The sequence below is a fragment of the Chionomys nivalis genome, chromosome 5 (assembly GCF_950005125.1).
Source record: "Chionomys nivalis chromosome 5, mChiNiv1.1, whole genome shotgun sequence".
Classification (NCBI taxonomy): Eukaryota; Metazoa; Chordata; class Mammalia; order Rodentia; family Cricetidae; genus Chionomys; species Chionomys nivalis.
In genome coordinates this window covers 53,867,213-53,875,670 of record NC_080090.1, presented here as the reverse complement: position 1 = coordinate 53,875,670, position 8,458 = coordinate 53,867,213, and the positions used below count along the sequence as shown (strand labels likewise).

General features: G+C 43.8%; 1 pseudogene; it reads left to right on the top strand.

The window, feature by feature from the left end:
• The first annotated feature begins 5,926 nt into the window (after positions 1–5,926).
• On the top strand, positions 5,927–7,452 carry LOC130874373 (shugoshin 1-like; annotated as a pseudogene).
• The last annotated feature ends 1,006 nt before the right edge of the window (positions 7,453–8,458 follow it).

The following is an 8,458-nucleotide window of genomic DNA, read 5'->3' as shown; positions in this document are numbered from 1 at the left end:
GGAGCTCAAGGACCGCCTCTGGCTTGGGAAGTTCTGGTTGTTTCTGAAGAGAGATTACATTTTCTCCTTGTTCCTGACGGTGCACACGTGCTTACTTTTCTGGTTCTCTAGTTTACATATTTGCTCTCCTTCCCAGGTATCTTTTCGTGACCACAGTCCTCAGTTGATGCTAGCGTTTCATTCTTCTTGGTTGGAACTGGAGGAACAGAAGCGCGTTAGTAATTATTCCCAGCAGAGCCACCGTAGCTCATCTCGCCGCGCATGTGCAGTAGAGGGGTTTTTGCTGTGGCGGTGTGTGTGTCTCATATCTGAACTCCTGGTGAGAGGATTTTAGAGTCTGGGAGTTCCCTTAGCTAACACTGTTCGCAAGTACCTCGGCCCTGCCCACTTGGCGGGCCGCTCCGTTTTCCGCAGGCGGGCTCCTGTGGTTTGCTTGCCCAGGTGTTTCTGCACTCCGCGCGTTTTTAACAAAGATCACAGGCGCACCCTCTTGTGCCACCTCGCGGCGGCCTCCAGCAGAGTCTTGGATAGGACCTACTGGGCAGAAGTAGACCTTGGCTGTTACTTTCTGTAAGTTCTGCTTTAAACCGATCACAGAAGGCACCAAAGTTAGCATTATTATTATTATTTTTAAGTGCTCCACATTTCCTTTGGAAATTCGGCTTCCCACTACCAGAGCACCTGGCCAGACAGTGCTTACCTCTTAAGTCTCTTCCCTCACTCGGTCCTCATAAACACAAGGAAATAAGTTTGTTCTGTAGCTAAATATGAGTGACCACGTCCTGGGGGGACACATATCCAGGTTGTCGAAATGCCACGTTTCAACTGGTATTTCATGAACTTACAGTAAAAGAATGAAAGAAAATTATAAATCAACTTCCCGTTCAAATACGTTGGGGGAACGTCAGGCATGCAGGTTATAGCAGAGCCTAGGATAGGCCTCTGATACTATCTGATGACATTCTTAGCCTTGAGTTCGTAGAAGCCAGTGGCTGGTTTGTACTGTCTGAAAGGAACTGACTCATAGATAGCTGTTCAAATACATTAAGGTATTGAACTTAGACTATTAAGGGTGTTAAAGATATCTCACCATGATTTGCTCAGAACCTGAAGGTTCCCATCCCTCTACAACCACTGAAATTCCAGTCAGTCAACATTGTGGAATCTTTAACACAGAAGGGGCAGCTACTCAACCTCTGCTCACATTTCCTTACTTTCTTCCTCCTGCCTTTCTTTCTGACAGCCCAGGCTGTCTCAACTATATTGCCAGGTAGCCCAGGCTGTCTCAACTATATTGCCAGGTAGCCCAGGCTGTCTCAACTATATTGCCAGGTAGCCCAGACTGGTCTTGGACTTTTAATTGTCCTGACTCCATCTCCCAAGTGTTGGCATTACAGGTGTGTGCCAGTGTGCCACCCTCCTTTAGTATCTCTTCTTTGGAGGATTTTTACTCTTCTAACAAAGAGGGTTTGGGATTGTAACAGTTCCAAGCTGGGAAAGACTAGAATATAAAAGAGGCCGAGGCTGCGTTTTTGTTTATTTTGTTTTTTGAGACAGGGTTTCAACTTTGGTGCCTGTCCTGGAACTAGTTCTTGTAGACAAAGCTGTCATTGAACTCACAGAAATCTGCCTCCCTCTGCCTCCCGAGTGCTGGGATAAAAGGTGTGAGCCACCACTGCCCAGCAGGATTTTTGTTTGTTTTTATTGGCTTGTCATGGCCACACATCTAGATGTACTTTGAAGGCTCATAAAACCTTTACTATTGTCGGTTCAACACTTTTCAATTGTTCTTGTGCTTTCTCCTTAAGTACGAGAAAGGTTCTTACTTCAGGGTTCCTGATATGCTGGTTTTAAAGGACTTGTTTTACCTGAACATTGAAAAAACAGGAAAAAAAATTCTGCATTGTTGAGGGGGCTTGTTCTCCTCTTGCTTTATAAATATATGTTTATATTTTATATATATAGGGAAAGGCAGTCTAGGTGATGGAAGAGATGGGCAGAAAGTCAGGATAAGTCTGGCTGCTCCTTTCCCAGCTACTCCCTACTCCTGTTTGACCCTAACCAAGAATTGATTATGTAGGACCTTCTTTTAAAAACCTTATAAGGCCAGGCCAGGCCAGGCAGTAGTGGCACGCCTCTAATCCCAGCACTTGGGAGACAGAGGCAGGAGAATCACTGTGAGTTCGAGGCCAGCCTGATCTACAGTGCTAGTTCCACGGTAGGCTCCAAAGCTATAGCGAAACCCTGTCTTGGAAAACCAAAAACCAAACCAAAACAACAACAAAAAAACCTTACAAGGCCAGGTTAGTGGTGAATGCTTTTTATCTCAGTACTTGGGAGACAGAGGCAAGTGGATCTCGGAGTTTAAGGCCAGCCTGGTCATCATAGGGTATTTCAGAACAGCCGGGGCAACGTAATGAGCAGCTCAAACACCACCCCCCCGAAACCATCCAAACAAACAGAAATCAAAAACCAACCAAACAACAGTAAAACCACCAACAAAATCATCTAAAACTTCACAAAAGCAATATTTTCTTTTGTAGAAGCTTTGGGACATATAGGAGAAAAACCGAAAAATTACACATATGCACACTGAATGCAGTAGTAGTGTGGATAGTGTTTTATTCATTTGGCCTGCATAATAACTTATAATCTACTTCCCCTTTATTGACTTCAGTTCCTCCTTCAGCAATTTTTGGTGGTGATCGTGTGCCACCTTATGCCACAGTCGTCTGTTGTAGTTAGCTTGTTTTGATTTTCCTGTCACAATGTACTACTTTGTAAGTGTCTTAGGGTTTTTTTTTTTTTATTGCTGTTAAGAGACCCCATGGATAGTTTCAGAGGTTCAGTCCATTATCATCACAGTAGGGAGCATGGCAGTGTGCAGACAGACATGGTGCTGGCTACATCTTGACCAGAAGGCAGCAGGAAGTCGACTGACTGTCAGAGTAAGCGAAGCTTGAGAAGAGACCTCAAAGCCCGCTCCCACAGTGACACACTTTCTCCAAAAAGACCACACCTATTCTGACAAGGCCAAACCTCCTAATAGTGCTGCTCCCATTGGAACTTTTGAATTACCACAGTCTGAAATATGTGTGTGTGCTTATGATGATTTGACTAAATTCCTTTAAAGAGATGTTTCTGGGCTGGGCAGTGGTGCCACACGCCTTTAATCCCAGCCCTTGGGAGGGAGAAACAGGCAGATCTTTGTGAATTCGAGGCCAGCCTGGTCTACAGAGGGAGTACCAGGACAGCCAGAACTACACAAAGAAACACTGTTTTGATAAAACAAAACCACAAAAGCAATACAAAAAAGAGAAATTTCTGGGTCAGAGAATCTATATTTCTTCAAATCTTATGGTATCTGTAAACATGAGACATTCCTGGAAAACAGTGAGCATTTTCTCCAGTCCGGGGTATTGGGTATACTTTCCTCTATTTCTGAATTGGAATACTTTTATCCTGGGGCTCTTGTGAAGATCAAGAGAATGCTGCCCGAGAGCCCTGTGTGCTTCTCCCAGGTGAATGTATTTTAGGCCCCTTAAAACAACAGGGGTTGGATGTGTAGCCCTTGGCTCAGAAGTTACTGTGTCCCTGCTTCACTCCCCATTAGTGCCTTCTCCACTTACAGTCCGGCTTCTGCTGCCCAACCTCCCTTCAGACGGCTCTCTCAAAGGTCACCGTTGGCCTTGTACGCTCTCCATGGCATCGCAAGCGTAGCTTTCTCCTGAGTCTTTGCTGGTTTCGCTTCATCTCTCTTGATACTTAGAAGGTGGTCCAGATTCTCCAGAGCGCTGTCCTCTCTCTTTTCTTTGCGTTCCCCTCTTCCCCCAGACCCTTCACTGACTCCCCCGATGACTCAGCTGCCCGTTGGCTGTTCTGGTTGTGGAGTCCACATTCCCTTTTGTTCTGTTCAGTGGAGGTAGAACTTAGTGAAGTTACAGGGCCGTTCTCTCCCTGAGCTTCATGGGAGTGTGAGCATTTGCCTTTGGTTCTGACCCTTAAGAAAATGAAGTGACCTCATTAGTTTTTTATTGTTAACCTGACACAATCTGGAGTTACCTGGGAAGAGGGAACTTCTGTGAACAACTTCCCTGATCAGATTGGCCTGAGCCATATCTGTGAGAGACTGTTTTGATTGACTATTGATATGGAAGGCTCAGTCCTCCATCTGAGGCAACACCATCCCTAGGCAGGAGGGCCATGAACATGCACCAGCGAGCTTCTCATGGTTTCTGCTTCACTCCCTGCCCCTGGTTCTTCAATGATGGACTCTTATGTGAAAGTGTAAGCCCTGGTCATGGTACTTAGCACAGCAAGAGAAAACCAAACCGGCATAAACAGCAATGTGAAGACGTTTGGAGGGCTCATTCACTGTGGTGGCAGCTGTGGAGGAACCTCATGCTTTTATTCTTTTGTGGCCTCTCTTTATTCCTTTTTTTTATTTCTACGTTAAAAATAATTTTTTACAAATTAAAATTTGCAAAATTTTGTGAACTTCACAGAGGGTGTCATTGTAGCCCAAGTTGGCCTTGAACTTGCTATGTAGCTCAGGCTGACTTTGAATTCCTCATCTTCCTTTTTCTGCCTTTTAAGCATTGGGTTGGGATGCCATCATGCCTGGTGCTACCACATGTATGGACATATATGTTTAAAGACACATATTCAGCACCATGAGCACATTTGTCACATGTAGCAATCAATAGTATGGGTCAAAAGACATCAAAACCTCTGTGAAATACTTTATACTTTTCATAGAACAGAAACTAAGATAACCCATTACACATTACTCAGCAATACAGCTCTTTTGAGTTTTGCTCACAAATGCGAGTATTATGTAGAACATGTCCTCTTTGTTGCAGCCAGGCCCTGCCCCCTACTGTGCGTGGCTGAGTTCACAAGTCTTTCGTCACCTGTAGCTTCCTCCCAGAGCCTGAAACTGACATTTCCTCCATGACTAAAACTGTCATTGTCACCAAAACCATCTCCATAAATCTCCACCAGAGTTTCCAGAACCACTTTGGTCTCTTTGTCTATATGAAGTTGCTTCTACAAACTACTTATTAGTACCAAATATTTAAATATTGACATGCCTGTGGAGAACTTTACCTGTGGGATTAGTTCAGAATTGGAATTACCAGAGGATACACCTAGAAGAACCCAGGTCTCTATTTTTCATGTAACCATTCCCACTTAAAAGACTCAGAACTCCTTGAGAAAATACTATTACCCAGGGTAACCATGGAAAATCTATTAAAAGTAAAGACAGGCCTGGAGGTATACCTCAATTGATATAGTATCTGCCTAGCCTGCTTGAAGTCCTGGGTGTGAGCCCAAACAACACATAAAGCCAGGAGTGGTGGCCATCTATGCACTTGGGAGGTGGAAGAAGGAAGGTCAGAAGTTCAAGGTCATCCTTGGCTATACAGTGAGTTTAGGGCCAGTCTGGATTACTTGAAATTCTGTCTTCAAAAAATAGCAAAGGTACATAAAGCTAGGCATGGTGGTGCATGCCTGTAATTTTGGTACTTGAGCAGCTGAGGTAGAAGAATCAAGGCCATCTTGAGCTGCATTGTGTGATTCTTTCTCAAAAATAAAATTAAGATGTACTATGAATTTGATGCTCAGTAAAAATAGTAAGACTGGCAATGTAGCTCAGTCTGTGCTTAGCATGTGTAAGGCCGTTAGCTCAATCCTTCAATACACACAAGACTGATAGAGTACCGAGTAAAATAAGAGTCTGTGAATCCATACTGATAACTGATACAGATATACATAAGTGCATACATGCATGCACATATATATGCATAGAGGATATATAGTTCTTTATAATATTTTTATAACTTTTTCGTATATTTAAAATGATCTCAAGTGGCAGAGCAGAAGGCCAGACAAGCTTGCTGGGCTGTGAGCAGCTGAGACAAAGATGGTTAAGGAAAGGTGTCAGATAAGTCCTTTCAAGATAGTCTTGAAGACATTAAGAAGCGAATGAAAGACAAAAGGAATAAAAACTTGGCAGAGATTAGCAAATGCAAGTCCTTTAACGTTGCTCCATGCTAAGTACCCACTAACACTTCTACACTGCCGAAAAATTACCAAGATAACAACAGGTTAGTTTTGGCAAATGAAAGATCCAAAGTGGGAGAAGCCCAAGATGTCATATCTTACAGTTGAGAAGAGGATGGTACTTCCTTGCATGTCAGCTGTCTACAGTGAAAGAGAAGCTAACTCCTCAAGAAAGTGAAGCCCTTGATCAGAACCGGAAAGGATCTGTCCAGAAGTGGCCTCCAGTAGTGACAACACCTTTGGAGACTTGTCTGTGAAGATCTTACAGTAAATTGCTCTTGAAAGAAATGACTGGCCATTCCAAACCAAAGAACCAAGTCCTTCTGTCTCTCCAGAAACACTGGGGAGTAATTTTGATTCAGATAAAGTCGAGCCTACTGATGACGTCTTACCTAGGACTGTGTCTTTCTGTCGCCACTTAAAGATTTTAGTAACGTAAGTTGCTCCCCTAATTGGGAGACTGTGAAGCCAGTTCTTGCGTGGAACAGTCTTTGGAAGTTAGAAGAAGTGGGTGTGAAGACCCAACTGTAATTCTGCACAAACTTGAAAATGTAGAACAAAATGTTTGTCTGTGGACCAAATTAACTTATTCCCTAGACCGGCTTACGCAGAAAAGAATGCTAAAACAAAAGTCATTTTACCATCTGAACCTGAACAAACGGAAAGTAACCAATGTGCACAGAAAAGAGCAGAGCAGAGAAGAGCCAACCAGAAATGCAAATCAAAATCCTCACTGAGGTATGAGGGCAACAAAATCAAAGATAAGCACACTTTACATCCCACAAAACTGGATGGGTCTATTGGTTCCAGCGACTTATGATGTTAATCTGGAAGAGCGTGTTCACCTCACTTTTTTTCGACAAAAAATGAGTGGAGAAATCAAGAGCTGTGCCTGGGAAGGGAGTGCTTTCGAACTGAGCTCCTCGGAGGGTGAGTCTGAAGACACCTGCCTGCCTCCTCGCAAGCACCTGATAGACCATGCCAGAGAATCAAGACAGACCAGTCACCAGGCCTCGGCCTAAAAGAGAACTCAAGTACACGGATGAAAAAGATAGGGAGAAGGCTCCGCCAACCAGAACCCTTACCGGTTTCCCACCCAAGAATCAAGAGTCATCTGGTTGTAGCCTACAGGATGTCACCAATATCCTGCTGACTCCTGTAGTGAAAATCAGGGAACTTTCTCTGTCTCCAAAAAGGCATGAAGCATCCAGCCGTGCTTTGCCTAAGCGCAGGTGCACCACCATCACAAGCTGTAAGGAGCCCACACTCGCTTAGAAACTGAGAGGAGGGGACCTCTTTACAGACTTGTGCTTCTTGGATTCTCCTATTTTCAAGCAGAAAAAGGGTATGAGATACTCTAAAAGATGTACAAAGCGCTCACAGTAACTCCTTTTGTTGGATGCTATCAAAGAGGATCCTTCTTTGTTGCCTGATAGAGTCTGTGAGGCAGTGTGCAGCAGGCGGAACCATCCCTTATTGGCTCTGGGTCAGGATCTATACTTTGTAATTGTGTGGATTGCTACCAACATCTAAAATTTCTCCAGCAGGGGAATTTCAGAGTTGAAAATTTATAAAGATAAGTTGTGGGTCTTTCATAAACCCTTGACATCACAGTAAGACATGGCATAAGTTCCTGAGAGTCCCTTATTTTACTATCATTGATTCTTTGGGTAAGCTATATGAGGAATCATGATTAAGAGAATTGATAGTTTGGGTTCTGGGACAAGGTAACTGTTATGAACTCTCAGTATGTGTGGCATCATTCTTCATCAGAATCGACATGTCATGGACCTCAGGCTAGCCCTTCATGTTGTCAGAAATCCACAAGTATAAACATGTGAAACGTAAGGGTTTCTGGTTTTGATATATGTATAAAATGAAATAGTCCAGTTCAGAGAGTTGAACTTCTTTAAACTGAAATCACTCCATGTGGTCCATTTTTAAAGAACAATGAAAGCTGGCCATTGTGGTAGCTACAATATAATATAAAGTCTGGCCATACATAATGGTGGCCATTGTGTTTCTCTTCTGCTCTTAACTGTCAGGTAACCTCGATTATCTTCTCTTCTGGCCTTAACCACGCCCATCTTGTTGTTTCCTCTTCTGTCATCCCTGTCAACTGTCCCCCTTCTCTTCCTATTAGATTTGTCTTTATCAAGTTACCTGTAGCCTTCAGGCCCCAAACCAAGACATTTCGGTTTGGGGCTCATCAGTGAACATTTGTATCATATGGGCAAGGCCCAGGAGTAAATCCCACTGCAGACAACAGAAGGGCCTAGTGTTCGTCTCAGACTGTCCACCATGACTTCCTGCCATCCGTTCAGTCACACCGAGAGCTCTTCTCTGTAGCTCATGAGCATCCCACTCTCCCGTTACAGGCTTACTTTCCAGC